Consider the following 16,617-nt stretch of genomic DNA (forward strand, 5'->3'; position numbering starts at 1 on the left):
CTAGTTTTTATGGAAAATGTATTTTTAAGTATGTCCGAGACCAAATAAATTTTGCATTACTCTGATGTATTAATACATGTAGAACGCTACACACATTTTTTTCTAGTCGAACGTGGCTGTTACAGTTTCCCTCTGACCAACCAATCAGAGGATGGAAAAATGCTGACGCTATTCTGGGCCAGCTAGCTGCCCTGTGAGAAGAATATGAAATCTGATTGGATAAAGACAGACCGGTTGGTAATATTCTTTAAGGTAAAAGTGCCAGCAGGACAGACTTTGCAGGCCCTGGGTGGATTAGATTGACATGGCAGCACATAGAGGCTGAAATCTGATTGGACAAAAAATCTAACATCCACATACATGTACTGGAAGCAGTGCAGCCAAGAGAAACGCTACGAAATTAAAAGAATAAACTGTAGGGAATAATTTAATACATAATCATGGGACAAATATAATAATTTAGGTTGTAAATGTAGGTCAGTGATTTTGACACTAAGCCCTCTCTGCTGTGTTTAGTGTTTAGTCCAGCAGAGAAGGCTTTGCTGGCCCTGACCGTCTGCCACTGATGGATATATGTATATATGTATGTGTGTGTGTGTGTGTGTGTGTGTGTGTGTGTGTGTGTGTGTGTGTGTGTGTGTGTGTGTATGTGTGTGTGTGTGTGTGTGTGTGTGTGTGTGTTAGTATGTAATGTTTGATATTCAAAAAACTTATTTGTCCTATTTGTCAAAACCTTTTAGGCTTTACTAAAGCAAAAAATATATGTTTTATTAGTTATACTCCAAATATGTTCAACCGTTAAGAGTAAAAAGAAAAGCTTTGTTGTGTGGCATGCTAGCAGTCTTTGTTCACCAAACCACACATCTGTGTTATTGTACAGTATGTAGCTAGGAACTCAGGACCGTCACTGGAATGGTACAACATGTGACTTTAATCATTTCAGCAGTAGGTTTTTCACACACCTACACACACACACACACACACACACACACACACACACACACACACACACACACACACACACACACACACACACACACACACACACACACACACTTTACATCAGCTGCTGGTACGAAGTGAGCTCGCCTTTAGGGGCTCTCTAAAGCAATTTGTGTAGATCAGGTTTTGAGAGTCTTTGCTAGGTCTTATGAGAAGACTACTTAAACCTGGCACCTGTCTACTGTTGACAACACACACACACACACACACACACACACACACACACACACACACACACACACACACACATACACACACACACACACACACACACACACACTTTTCCAGTGTTAAAGGCCCCAAGGGGAAGCTGCTTTTTACCGACAGAGCTATTAGACGCTTTACGACTTCCAGTGCCTCGCCTCTTCTCTCTTCGTCCCCTCCTTTCGTCTCTCCTCCACTCAGAACTCTCTCTCTCTGTGTGAACAGGGACTCTCAGACATCTACGCCCATCTAACTGCTGTACACACGTCACACATTCCTCTTCCCAGCACACACACATACACATACATACACACACAGTGTCTCCTAGCAACCCACACAAATGCACATGTAAGCAGAATGATCTGGGAACTTATGAAATTTGATTAAGAGTTTATTTATTTATGATACTGAAACTGTGGAATAACCCTTTTTTCAGTCCTTTGGGTGCATGTTCTATATGTGTGTGTGTGTGTGTATTTGTTTGAGGGTGAGAGAGAGACATTGTACTGATGTAAGAAGCCCAATACATGCTGTAGCATTAGAGCACTCATATTGGATTAAGTCTTGTTACAAACAGAAAGCTTAATATAATATTATATTGTTTGTGTTGACAGTTTAGAATGTTAAGATGTTCTAAAGATTATGTACACACCAATTCTCTAGATTATGCAGTCAACAAATTTTAATCTTGAGTATTTACATTATGACCTTTTATGTATGGTATTTGACCTTGAACCTCTCGATCTTGTGCATACACTTGGTCAGTGAAAGAGGTAAAATGCTTTTATAAACAATACAAAAATTGCCAAAAGGTTTTGTTTTTGATACTAAATATAAGGTCATGCTGTAAATTTAGGTGTAGACAGCTTTAATTAGCTGTATTAATCATTTTGCTCATGTGCTTAAGGCATGAGTGTGCGTACGTGTGTGTGTGTGTGTGTGTGTGTGTGTGTGTGTGTGTGTGTGTGTGTGAGTTAATTATGGGATTACACAAGCACACAATAATGTATGAAGCCTAAAGTTCATAGTGTTGTTTGACACAAATATGCTCTGTTTGGAATTACAGTGTTTAAAGTAACATATGTGTAAAAAAAAATTTGTGCATGTGTGTGTGTGTGTGTGTGCGCGTGTCATGTGCGTTGTCAGTATGACTGTCTGTCTCAGAATCTGACTCATACTGCTATAACTGACTCTAATCTCAGCCTCAGGCCCCTAAAAAAATCCAGTTTGGTTGTCATGACAGCAGGGTTCTAATTATACAAGCATTCCTAAGAGGAAACAGGTCGTCTCACTCGCTCTCCTCCTTCTCCTCTCTCTCTCTCTCTCTCTCTCTCTCTCTCTCTCTCTCTCTCTCTCTCTCTCTCTCTCTCTCTCTCTCTCTCTCTCTCTCCCTCTGTCTCTTCCTTTGTTTCTCTTTCTCTCTCTCGCTCTCTCTACTAATTCACTTATATCTGATTCCCCACAGTAGTCGCTATAGCATGGTACTTTTAACCTCTGATACTCCTTTAAATTTTCAACCCCTACGGGTAATAATCCAGATTCTTGATAAAAACTTTCCAAAAGAGTCCCAAAGAGTGCAAGGTGAAAGTGTAAAACCTCCAGTAGTTCTCTAGAGTTAAACAGTAGACAAACAATAAACAATTATATGTTACTAAAAATGTAAGAGGATCTTGATTGCTCTTGCAGAAGCTAATAAACTTCTTAAATATCACTGATTCTTAAGTTGATAAAAAAAAAAATAATATTTTGAAAAGCTGCATTTCATGAGAAGTGTGACACTTTCACCATACTTGTAGTTAAATGTGAACTACATATTCATATATATTGTAATTACTCAATATATAGCCACAGCAAAAACATATGTATGTTTGATTGTTGTGCTGTAAAATGTATATGTTCAAAAATTGACTATTTGATGATCCAGAGTAATACAACTGGAACAACACAGTAATGCAACTATAATATAAATGTAATCGTCCTTGATTTGTTAAACTTAAAAAAATAAATAAATAAATAAAAAATAGCATAGGTGGATGAAGTTGATACACATATTTGGGTGCATAAACATGTGTTGTAACAGTCTATGTAACAGACAATATATTTAGTAGCAGTGGTGGAATATTTTTACTTTATCACTGTACTTAGATAACTTGTTTAAGTATCTGTACCTTATCAGAGTATTTAGATTTTGGAAAACTTTTACTTCACTGCATTTTTAATGTGTAAAAACATGCTGTTCCTAACAATATTGAAATAAATGCTATAACTGCATTAAATGAGAACCTGTCACAAGACCATACGTAACCTCACAGTTCTTGTGAAACTTTGATCAGCAAAAATCTAATAGATTCATATCTTTTTACTTGTGATAGATAAGCATTTTTAAAGCAAGAACTTTTGTACTTTTGCTTAAGTAAAAAAAAAGGGAGTACTTTTACTTTTACTGGAGTCATGATGCAGTGTATTTGCACTTTTGCCCAGGTACAGGAACTTCCACCACTAGTTCCTCTCCCTTATCTCTTGAAAATGCAAAACACTTAGTCCTAGCATTCTTGGGGATCTCCAACATGTAGAGGATTAAATTTGTTACATTATTTTCTACATTCCTAGGTTTGTTTATAGGGCAGCATAATCCTGTCCAGAAAAATAGACATGTTTTATTTTGGCGGAGGAAGATGAGAGTACTTTTTTAAGTCATATTGATGGTATTCTTGGATTTCCATTTAAGAAAGAATAGGTTTCTTATAGACTATCGCAATTTATTAATTAACAAAAAAATTCTTATCCAGTATTTGCCACTAATAAAAGGTTTCATATAGATCACAAAATGCCTAAACTTTATTGAGTGGACCTACACAGAGCAGCAGGTTTTCTGTGCATGTGTTTGTGTGTGTGGCAGAGGGGCCTTACACCACGTAGACCACTACTTATCCAGAACTATGTGGCTTTCTTACACACACTAAGAGCTGAGGCCCAGACCGGGTTCAGTTGCTCTCACTGAGTCCAATATTATGGGTTTGTCCTCTCTCTCTCTCTCTCCCTCCCTCTCTCCCTCTCTCTCTCTCTCTCTCTCTCTCTCTCTCTCTCTCTCTCTCTCTCTCTCACACTCTGTCTCCTTCTTTCTCCGGTATTTATGTGTTGGCAGTTGCTATGGATACAAGATATACAAACATTGTGGCAGCAGGCAGGAAGTGTGCTGGAACCACAATGGCGTCACTGCGGCTCTTGCGCTGCGACTCCTCATCCTGGTCCTGTGCTATTATCGTTAAACTGTACGCACTCTGCGCACTTTTTCGATGTTGTTGGTGTTAGTATTGCTTTTTCAGCTGTCTCGCTTCTTCTGTCTTCTATGACTCTATGAGTTTGCTGTGCCTGTGCTTGAACCATAGAACACTGGCTGAAATGTCTAGGCATGGCAGTGTTTTTGTTGGTACCTTTGTTCATATGTGTGTGTGTTGGTACCAGGGCACAGCGGTTAACTCGTGTCTCCCAGAGCATTATTAATTTTCAGCAAAGCATGTCTTACTTGAGTAACTGAGCAAGTGTGAGAGCGCATATGTGTGTGTGGCCCTATTGCACTGTGTTACATCAGACTCCAGTAATAATGTTTATACATCATTCTTTTTTCCTTCTCTTTTTTTTTCATGGCCGGAGTCTAAATATACCCTACTGGAATAAACCCTTGAGAACAGACCTCCCTCTCCCCTCTTTGGCTAAATATATCCACCTCAGACCACTTCACACTCTCCCCACTCTGCTTTTTTCCTCCATTTCTCCCAGCATGGTCCATCTCTCCTCCTCCTACTCCTCTATTATCCCTTACTCACTCTCCTGCCTCCCCCTCCATTTAACAGCGATAATTTAATTAAAGCAAGCTCTCGAAATGTAAAACTAGCCTCTCTTAGACAGAGATAAAACTGCCAACACTGTTAAATGTCTGTAATATTCCAATCCATATATAAAATATTACCATAGAGCAAATACCTTGCAAAAAGTATTATTATTATTATTATTATTGTTATTATTATTATTATTATTATTATTATTATTATTATTATTATTATTATTATTATTATTATTATTATGCATTTTCATTAAAACAGTGGTATTTTGTATTTAATATTACCACTAAACCCATAATAATAATAATAATACTTTCATAAGCTAGTGAGTTTTTTCTCAGAATAGTAGTGGCTTTCAAATGGAAACTATTGTGTGGCTCATCTGGGAAACCGGATACATTTTTTGCCATTAGTTCCACTGCCCTTACTATACTGTGTGATGGCTAGAGATTTAACAACTCCTGTTACAATTCTAACATCTAGATGTTCAAAGAGCATTTAAAATGTAGAATAAATGCGTAAATGTAAAACATTTCACTTTAATTATATTAGAAAAATGTGTATTTATTCAATGTCATACCTCAGATAATATGAGCACATTAACAAAGGTTAACTTCAACAAATCAACAGGGTATTGTCATTACAACACACTGAGGGACTGTGTGTCAGTCCAAGATAAGAATCGTATGAAAATGAGACTTGTCTTAATTTTTTAAATCACTCCACATGCACAAGTGACTCATAATTATGAGCTGTATCTTTGTAGCATGGCTTTCCATGTTGTTGTTGACCTGTCCCAACTTTTTTGAAAAATTGCCTTATTTCTTTTTATAAAATGGCAAATCGTACATTAACTCAGTTTAAGCATTTGATATGTTTTTATGTTCTATTTTGAATAAAATATGGGTTTCTGAGATTTGCCATTGATGTTCTTTTTTTTAATTACATTTTACACAGCACCCTAACTGTTTTGGATTTGGGGTTGTACATATTAATTCTTGTTTATACACTACATGCTAATAACTCTAGTAATTATGAATTTTTGTCAAGACTAAGTATCAATAAATGAATGGCAAATATGGCAAAAGTAGCAGAAAGCTTATTTTGCTCTTAGTGTTTGTTTTTTTTGTCTCGTTCCTTTGAGATTTGGAGTTTAAATCCTGCCCTCACTGTGTGTGTAAAAAGTTAGCATGTTTTAGAAGTTTGTTCTCTGTGATGGATTGGTACCCTGTCCAGCATGTCCCCCACCTTGTACCCTGAAAATCTTTCCTAAGATAAACTCCAGGCTCCCTTGCAATAAGCTATATAGAAAATAGATGGATATACAGTGTTGAAGGGAAGACTTCTGCTATTAGTATAACTATGCAGTGTACACTGTGTGAATCACTGCTGATGTTATTGTGTACATTTCATGGGAGTGTGTCCATTTTGTACGTGTTGCTAAAACAGAAAACCTTCTTATCTTATCTATCATAATTGATGGATTGAATGATTTCTTTGGTAATGATACTATCTTGATGTATGTTCAGATTAAAAACCCTGAGGAGGAAATTCTGGAACATTTGTACAAATATTGATTATACAGTGTAATCAGTATTAGTACATTTAATTAAGCAATGTTCTAGGGTTTCTCGCAGTGCACCTGTTTACTGAAGCAAATGCTTTTCTACTTAAGTCTCCTTAGTTTTTAGATAGCACACAGACAAGCACAGAGCTGTGGTTTTATTTCGGTCCATCACCTCACAATAGGTGTTGAATAATGGTTGTTTTTTGGGTTTTTGCCCCAAAGCGGCGTATTGAATGCGGTCATCGGTAGCGGATAAGTATAGCCTGTGAGACATCCTGAAAGCAGAATTGCAATGGCATCATTACGTGGAAAAAAAAAACCACAGAGTGATGTAAGTGACATGAATCGCAAGCGTGTATTCATAGAATAAAGGAAGTTGGAGATGAAACAGGCTCTTTTGTTTTACCTTTCATTGTGGTAGGTTTGATCTTTGGGATTAATATTGCACTCCTCTATTTTGCACACCCACACACAAAGTCTTGCTCCTGCCTAACATTAAAAAATTCAAGAAAAAAACTCAGATCTGGATATGCTACATGAACAATATATGTGGTTCTGCTTACGGTTCTGCATCTCATAAGCTGCAGTACAGAGTGGCAATGCTACATTGAGAAATCTTCTATTAAGCTCAGAACACAGCTTTACAGAGTCTCAAGGTGACACTTATTGTTTTCTTATCTTCCCCTGGGCTCATAAACACAGACATCTTTATCACCTTTCCATATGGGAAAGTTCTGGGGAAGTTCATCTGAAGTAAATCTTACTCCAAACCAACCGCTCTCAGTTACACAATTGTGAAACTATACATTTGTAGAATGGCTGGTCTGTGCTTCCTGCTCACTACTGTGTGTTTGTGACAAAACACTGAAGTGCTGATTTATTATGGGGGTTTTTTGTGTGTAAAAACAAATGCAAACTTGATGGCTCTAAGAACAAGTGTGTCTTTCACAAAAAAAAAAAAGCCTTTTTTTGCTTTAATAAATATGCAGATTTGGGTGTTTCTACCTAAAAACAAAATACAGGTTGTGATTTATGTCAATATATTCAGCATCTGTATTTAGCATCTGCAATATGATTTACTTAATGTTAAAAACATTACTTCTGGGAAGAGGACTTTGCAAATAAATACAACCAAAGGCTAGCTATTAGATTTGTGCAGGCCTGCTTATGCATTTCAGACCGTGGACATCAAATTGAAAATGATGTTTGCTCTAATAGAAATTAAAGAAAGAAACATACTACTTTTCCAATAAAGCTTTTATATTCTATTAGCCTGCACATTTAGAATTACATTTGAAATGCAGTGAAGAGCTTTTTTACTTACCAATAGAATAGTATAGAGCAAACACCTTATACTTCACACGTGTGGTCATCACCTGGTAAAAAAAATTTCATTTTACACATTTACTATGTCTATTTGGTCAGATGCATGCAAATTAGCTATTATATTTTTTCTAAGAATCTGGGTAAATCACGGCTGTAATATTTATATTAATGCCCACGTCAGCGCCTGTGCATCTTGGCCTTGTTTAAACAGGCTCTGAAAACCAAACTAATAAAACCAGTCTTTCATCTGCAAAACCCTGAAATGGGCCTGCTTTTGATGGTCCACTGCAGCTGCAACATCCACGTTTACTGAAAAGTTACGCTAGCCAAAACTCACATTATGGAGGACAGAGGAAGCTGCTTAATGCAAACCTCAGCCTAAATGTACCGAGCCTCAGTGTCAGTCTGGCGGCCAATGTTCATATACACTTCTAACAACGCACAGCGCTAAAGTAAACAAGGAGCTTGCCTAGCGGAAAGCTAATAGAGTAAGGAGGAGAGAAGAGAGCAAACAAAGGTGACTAGGGCAGTTCAGTGATACGTTTGTGAGATACAAGACAAATGTTGAGTGAACTGTTTGCATTGTAAACTGAGGTGTGCACAAATTGGGTAGGGCTGCTTGTTCTCCTGCGTTTCCGCTCGGAGAGAGATATGACCAGGCCTCACTGTTTCAGCCTGTCTTTGTGTGAGTCTCTCTCTTTTTCCCTCCCTCTGTCTCTCTGCATGTAGTTGTCCTTATTTGGCTCCGAGGAGAGTTTCCCTCCTGACTGTGACTCACTGCTCCTCTGACTCACATGCACCACGCTAACAAAAACAGCCCTGTGTTTCTATGGAGACCCAGACTCCTTTCCCCTCCCTCCCTTCCTTACACGTCTCCCCTCCCTCACTCTTTCCTCCCTTTTGCTTTCCTCTTACTTGGGCTCTGGGGTGAATGCCAGCAGTTACCTTCTTTCTACCGCTATGCCTAAAGCATAGAGAGGTACAGAATGTGCTCTTGAGAACTATTAGCACTCTTTATGAAAACCAGCCAAGATTACATTTGAAAAGAACACTACATTTTATTAGAGAACTTCTATGTGGGTTTATTGTCATTCTCTGAGTCTTTACAATATGGAAGTCAGGTTAAAACGAAGTAAGCAGATAAACCGCAGTCTGCCTTTTGGACATTTCCACCAACATAGTAACCATCGCATAACAGTGGATATTAAGTGGATGGGGAAATTTTTATTTGATAAAAATTTTCTAAGCTAGCTAATCATCATGCCCAAAGACTGATTCAGGGTGGGGATGAATCAGTCAGTTAGTCAGCCTATGGAAGAGGCCATCATTCTGGCTCGTGGCAGTTCAGCACAAATGCTTACAAATAATCAGTAAAAGATCCATGAGCCATGTTTGCACCTTTTGGAACAGGCTACAAATCTCGATGATACAGACGCTTACCAGTCTTTAGTATCTTTCTTTACAGCATTACATAAGCAGACAAGCATGATAATAAAAGGCTGATCTCTTCCTCTCCATCTGCTTCACAGGCTTCCACTGGTTGGGCACTGTCCAGCCCATAGCTTACTTAACACATGTTTATCATATGCAAGAAATATATATATATATATATATATATATATATATATATATATATATATATATATATATATATATATATATATATATATATATATATATATATAGCCTATATTTATGGCTATATTATTTATTTATGATGTCCTTTCTTTACTCAAATGAAAATAAATAAATAATAAACTCCTCTGAAAATTGTTTTTAATCACTAAACTTTTGTTTTACTGATTGCTGCAAATCTCAAATCAAGCATAAAAATCCACCATGATGCACACATCCAGCAATTAAAACCGTCCGTGTAGAAACACGACAAAAGTTCCCTCTGGTGTCCAAATAATTTACGTAATTACTTATACTTTAATTACTATAAAACATTTACAAGAATATTTTGTTTTCATGTTCTGTGTTGAGTATGGTTTCACTAATAAATAAATAATAATATGTATTCAATAATAAGTATTCAATAATAAACATAAATGTGCATAAATATTATGAGAGTATTAAAAATGTAAAAAGTATTAATTTAGGTACATTTTTTAAGGTACATTTAGAACAAATAGAAATGTTTAATTAAGTTGCGACTAATCACCAGTTAACTTATGACAATTATGGGATTGATCTCAATTAAATATTTGGATTGATTAACAGCCCAATATTGATAGATAGATAGATAGATAGATAGATAGATAGATAGATAGATAGATAGATAGATAGATAGATAGATAGATAGATAGATAGATAGATAGATAGATAGATAGATAGATAGATTTTTTAGTTCAGTTCAATTTGATTTGTGGAGCGCTTTTAATAATGTATATTGACAGAAACCTGCTTCACCTGAATAAATTAGAAATATAAATTTTTAAATCATTAATAAATTTGTATAAATTTATAGACAAAGGCAACTATTACAAGAAATATCTCGAGACATTAGGAGGAAGAAAGCTTTAGAGGAATCATATTCAAAACCCATGTTCATCTGGGTGACACTGGATATCCATTATAGTTTCATCATTTTTGAGGTTATCAGCTATTTACTGATGGATGCTTGAATGCAAAACTGTTCATGGAAATTGTAGTCTAAAACCATTGTAGCAGCAATTTAAAGCCATCATTAAATGCCAACATTTAAAGATGGCAATTTAAAGCCATCTTCGCTGGTTCTAGGTAAAACCATTTACATTAACCTCAAGTGTTTCTTATTTTGCATTTCCTAAGGTCATATTTGCTGTGGATCCTGTATATACACATCTAATAACTGTCTTTTGTATTTGACACACATTCCCGTAGCTTTGCTTCCTGATTCTTTTAAACATACAGTTATAACAATATGCATACTCAGTCTTTACATTACAAAATAATAATAATCATCATCATCACTGTTATTTTTCAAGAGGAGAGTAGCTGAAGTGTATAGTCGATGCAACAACAAAAAAATAAGCATAAAATAAGCATAATCACAAGCAAAAACATTCACAGTGTGGGTTATCGATTGCAACAGACAAAAATGCTGTGCAAGCAAACTGCAGGAGGTGAAACCAGCTTTTATTCAAATTTAAAGCTATGTAAAGCACAACCTTTACTCTGTGGGGTTTCAGAGATTCAAGCACGTACATGAGTTAACCATGCTGTATTACTGTTGCCAGGGCAACAGTGTACACAAACTATAGGGGATTACTTGGAGTATTGTCGTTATCGTAGCTAAAATCACTTATGGTCTAAAAGCACCGACTGTTGAGTTACATTCCTTTTCATATCTCACTATGACACTTCACCTATATACTGTAGGTTCGGATCATTACTATGAACATTGTTTAAGCAGCTAAGGAAACTAAAGCAATGAAAAAAGATGTGTTTGTTAATTAGAAGCAAACTGAGAGCATAAATCAATGAAGTGTGCTAACTGCACATTTCCTTTGGTAAATAAGATGATACTTTAATAAGTAAGGTAGTACAGTATGAGTGCTTGGTTAAATTTAAAGATAAGTACTTTTATGATTTTAATGATTTTGATACGTATTAACATAGTAAATAAAAAAGAAATTAATAAGTTAAAATTAAAGTACACCCTCTTTGATGGGTTTTACATATCAGAACATAATAAAAATCATCTGGTCTTTTGCAGGTCTTAGAATTAGGTAAATGCAACCTCAGATGAACAACATTTCATGACACATTACACCGTAAAATTATAAATTTATTATTTTTTTTTACAAAAATCAAGCCCAAATGGCAAAACTATGTGTGAAAATTAGTACAGCTTATGATTCAATAGCTTAAAGAACCACCTTTAGCAGCAATAAATTGAAGTAACTGGGTGTAATTTTTTGGGGGAGTGGTGGCTCCAGCGGTTAAGGCGCTGGGTTGCCGATCGGAAGGTCTGGGGTTCAAGCCCCGGTATCGCCAAGCTGCCACTCTTGGGCCCTTGAGCAAGGCCCTTAACCCTCTATGCTCCGGGGGTCCCTTACGAGGGAAATATCAAGGTCCGTGACGCCGGAGTGACGTGGGGCCGCCTTCCCGTGGGCTCACCACCTGCAGGAGGGACCGTAAGGGACGGTGCTATGAGGATTGGGCAGCAGTCGGAGGCGGGGGCCTCCTTAGACTGCTGCCCCCGTGACCCGAATTACGGATAAGCGGGAGTGAGTGAATGAATGGGTGTAATTTTATCAGTCTCTCAGATGATTGTGTAAGAATTTTAGCTCTCTCATCTTTACAATGTTGCTTCAGTTCATTTGGGTACAGTATGTGGGCATTTATTTATGCACAGCTCTCTTAATGTCCCACCTCAGCGTTTTAGCTTGGTTGAGGTCTGGACATTGAGTGGGCCATTGCAACACCTTGATTTGATTCTGTTTTGAGCCTGTTTATTAGCTGGTGTGCTGAGATCATTGTCCTGTTGCAGGACCCAATTTCAGACAAGCTTTAGCTGTCAGACAGATGTACTTACATTTGCCTCAAGAATGCTTTGGTAGACAGTGAAGTACTTGGCCAACTCAATGACTGCAATTCCTATGGCTGCAAAACTAGCCCAAATAATTACCGCTTGAATACAGTGCTTGAGACTTAGTATGAGGTGATTGTGCTGATATGCTGTGTTTGGCAACCATTTTTAGTTTGGGTCTAATCAATCCAAAGACCATTGTGCCAGAAGTCTGTTTTGTTCAGATTCAACTTTGCAAATGATCTTTTTTTTTTTTTTTTTTTTTTTTTAGAAAGAAAAGGCTTTTTCATGGCAACCCTTCCAAACATACTATTTAGATGTTTAGATGTTGTCAGATTGTACTGTCATGAATGAACATGCTAACTGAGGCCTGAAGAGTCTGAGATGTAGCTTTGGTGTTTTTTTGTTCTATTTTGTTCTAATTTCTCTGTTTCAAATTCAAAGCAGGTATAATTTTTTTTTTTACAACTGTATATATGTTATACTATACTATACAAACTAACTATTTAAATACAAAAAAATATTGAAGTTCTGAAAACTATCAAACTATAAACATTCATTCATTCATTCATTTTCTCCCGCTTATCCGTAATTCGGGTCGCGGGGGGCAGCAGTCTAAGCAGGTCCCCGCCTTCGACTGCTACCCAATCCTCACAGCACCGTCCCTTACGGTCCCTTTTGCAGGTGGAGAGCCCACGGGAAGAACTATAAACATATGTGGCTTAATTTTTATTATTCTTATCGGATTAGAGCTTTCTTCTGAAAAATGTTTGGACTGTTGACTAAGCATTTCAAACAGAGAGTCAAAGTTTACACTGCGTGTGTATATGTGCATGCATGTGCATGTATTTGCACAGACCCGGTCTCTTGCGTAAGTACTTAGACTTTTGGTGTTAAGTGACCTGGTCACAAGGCTGTGAGTGAATGTTACTGCATTACAGATGGTGAAGGTGATCTAAATGTCAAGTCAAGTCAAGTCAAGTTTATTTCTAAAGCGCTTTTCACAACAGACATTGTCTCAAAGCAGCTTTACAGAATTTAACAGTTAAGGTGAATGTTGTGCATTTATCCCTGATGAGCAGCCGTGGCGACTGTGGCAAGGATAAACTCCCTTAGATGTTATGAGAAAGAAACCTTGAGAGGAACCAGACTCAAAAGGGGAACCCATCCTCATTTGGGTGACATCAAGAGTGTGATTATTGTCTTTAAACAATACAGAACACTGGAGAGCGAGAACTAACATAAGCACTGGAGTGTGTGATTATAAGTAATGTTCTTTCTACAGTCTTTTACAGTCATTTGTGGTTATAAAACTAGGAGCTACTGAGCAACTTATAAAATAGCTCAACATTTGTGATCATCACAGATCCAACACCAGCTTCTTCATGCCAGAGCCTTTAAACACTCCAGGAGGTCCAATGTCAAAACTCCACACATGAAGTGGGATCCAATTGGCACTGGTACGTCTCTGGTTGGTACAGGATGTTTGCGAGTTCGGCATCTACTTCTTTAAAGATCCATAATCTTCATGAGGTGGGACGTGACTGGAGCTGAAGCAACCTCAGAATGCCTCGGGATGGGAAGAGAAAGAGAAGCAGTGGAGAGGAATTAGCGTATCTGCTGTAACAGCACAAGTTGATAATTTGCATGTGATCAGATGTTCTGGAGCACAAGTTTATGATATGTGACGTGTGTTATGTGTAGGCTTTGCTAAAAAGATTTAAAGGTTTTAAGCTGCACTTAAACTGAGAGAGTGTGTCTGAGCCCCGAACACTGTCAGGAAGACTATTCCAAAGTTTAGGAGCTAAATGTGAGAATGCTCTACCGCCTTTACTGGACTTTGCTATTCTAGGAACTACTAGAAGTCTGGAGTTTTGAGATCTCAGGGAGCATGACTGATCGTAGCGTGTTAAAAGACTGGATAGATACATGGAAGCCAAACCATTTAGTGTTTTATATGTAAGAAGTGGTAGTTTGTAGTCGATTCGATATTTAACAGGTAGCCAGTGTAGGGACGATAAGATTGGGATAAGAAATCATTTACTATGGTTAAGCAGCATTCAGCAAGAGTGGGCAGCAGGGTACAACACAACTTTGCTGTGAAGTGAAGCATTAAAGATTGCTTTCTGGATAAATTTAGGATTTTTGGACAAAAAAATTTGCTGGATCTAAAAAATCAAATATGTCTGCTCATTACTATATATTGTATTTTAAGCTGTCCAGTTGCTTGACAGAAATTGATGTAGATTTAAATCCCTAATGAGCAAGCCAAAGACAGCAGGGGGAAAAAATTATCTTTGAGACAAGCCAAAGGAAATTAATCTTTTTAAGAAGGAAATTATAATGAAATGGTTCATGTATACAGGTGATGAATAGGAAAGACTAACAACAATTAGTGTGTTGAAAAGGTTTTGTATGAGGATATGGTGAATAAGAATTCTGGATATAAACTAAATATAAGATTGTTTTGCCTATTTCTGTACGTTATTATGCTTTTCAAGCTTGTTTGTTGTATAAATCCATTACAACAAAACTATTTCATGCTTAAAATGAATAAAAATGGCTTGAAATAGAGTAATATAAATAGAATATAATATTATTTATTGTAAACTGATAATAGAGAATACTACATAAATGTGAGAGTTTAATGCTGGCATGTCACCTAGAATCATCGCTGCTGCCCTTCCTGCCCCACTGCTGACTTTTTGCTCCAGGCCTGTTCTCAGGGTTGCAAAATAAATAAATTAATCTTTTAAAAAACAGTAGGCAAAGTCACACTCTGACTCATCTGCTTTTGTGTTTAACACCAACATGTGAAGCCGCAGACTAAACTAATGTCTCATTCATCTGTGTACATGAGTATGTCTTGCGACATGAGTGTGGGTGTTGTGCCATAAAACATGCTGCTAGACCTCTGCCTGACCCTGGGCTGAAAGTGAAAAGGTAGATGATAAGATCAGGGAGTTTAATACATGTTTGGGTGCCCTTTGCTCATAAATAGTGAAAGTGTGAGAAATGGTGATAGAGTGAGAAAAACTCTGACAGCTTGAAGCCACAATAACTGACGGATTATACTGTGGATCTCCTTTATGGTATAAATATCATATTACAAGCGACTTGTGGAAGAATATTTAATAGCATGGGTTACAACTGCTAACCCGACCCCATAGTGATTGCCAGTGATGGGTCAATACATATTCAAATTCTAAACTAGACCATAGAAAATTTGACCTACAACATTTTCATTTATGACATTAAGCAGATGTCCTTATCCAGAGCGACTTACAATTCGCTCATTTATACAACTGAGCAGTCAGGGGGTTGAAGTGGCAGCTTGGGGTTGCTGGGTATTAAACTCACATTTATGAAGGGCTCCTGTGCTTCACTTTAGCCTCAGATTCTTGATCTTGGCTGACATGAGTGGAACCAAACCTTGATCACCTCAAGGTTTAATGTGCTGAATATTATGTGAGGCTTTTTTGCACACTATGATTATAAACCTTGATTATTTAAGTTACTGCTGCCTTTCCATCAGGCTCAAACTAGTCCCAAACCTCTTCCTGAATTTCAGCAAAATGTTTCCACCTACTCAATAGATGTTTTTTGTTTGTTTGCTTTTTTTGCACCGAGAAACTTTATGTAAAATCCCTGAAAGAGATTATCAGTTTCTGATATCCTTAAGCCAGTCCATCTGCCATTAACAACCATCCCAGTGTCAAAGTCACAGAGATCACATTTTCCCCCATTTTGCGTTTTGATCAGACCCGAGGCTCTTGACCTGTAAATGTATCATTTTATTTATTGTGCTACTGCACAGGGGTTGACATGTACCTATTAAATTGTGAGTGCATTTAAAAATGTTACATTTAATTTTTATCTATAATACCTGTACTATTTACAAATCAGGAGGCATAAATAGGACAAACAAGTGGAGGTAAAAGTTGGTCTTCTATAGATTAGCTATAAAAAAAAGCATAACATTTTGACATGCTACCAAAGGTTTTTAGCAAAATGTGAATAAAGCAACAAAATAATCATGTTCACTCATACCTTCTTCTTTGCATGATAAAGATTTAACCAGCATTTGTGGACGACATTGCAAACTGTGTTCACAGTGATTTCTGGAGGTGTTAATGAACCCATGCAGTGATTTCCATTAC

This window comes from Silurus aristotelis (assembly GCF_946808225.1).
Source record: "Silurus aristotelis genome assembly, chromosome: 17".
Taxonomy (NCBI): domain Eukaryota; kingdom Metazoa; phylum Chordata; class Actinopteri; order Siluriformes; family Siluridae; genus Silurus; species Silurus aristotelis.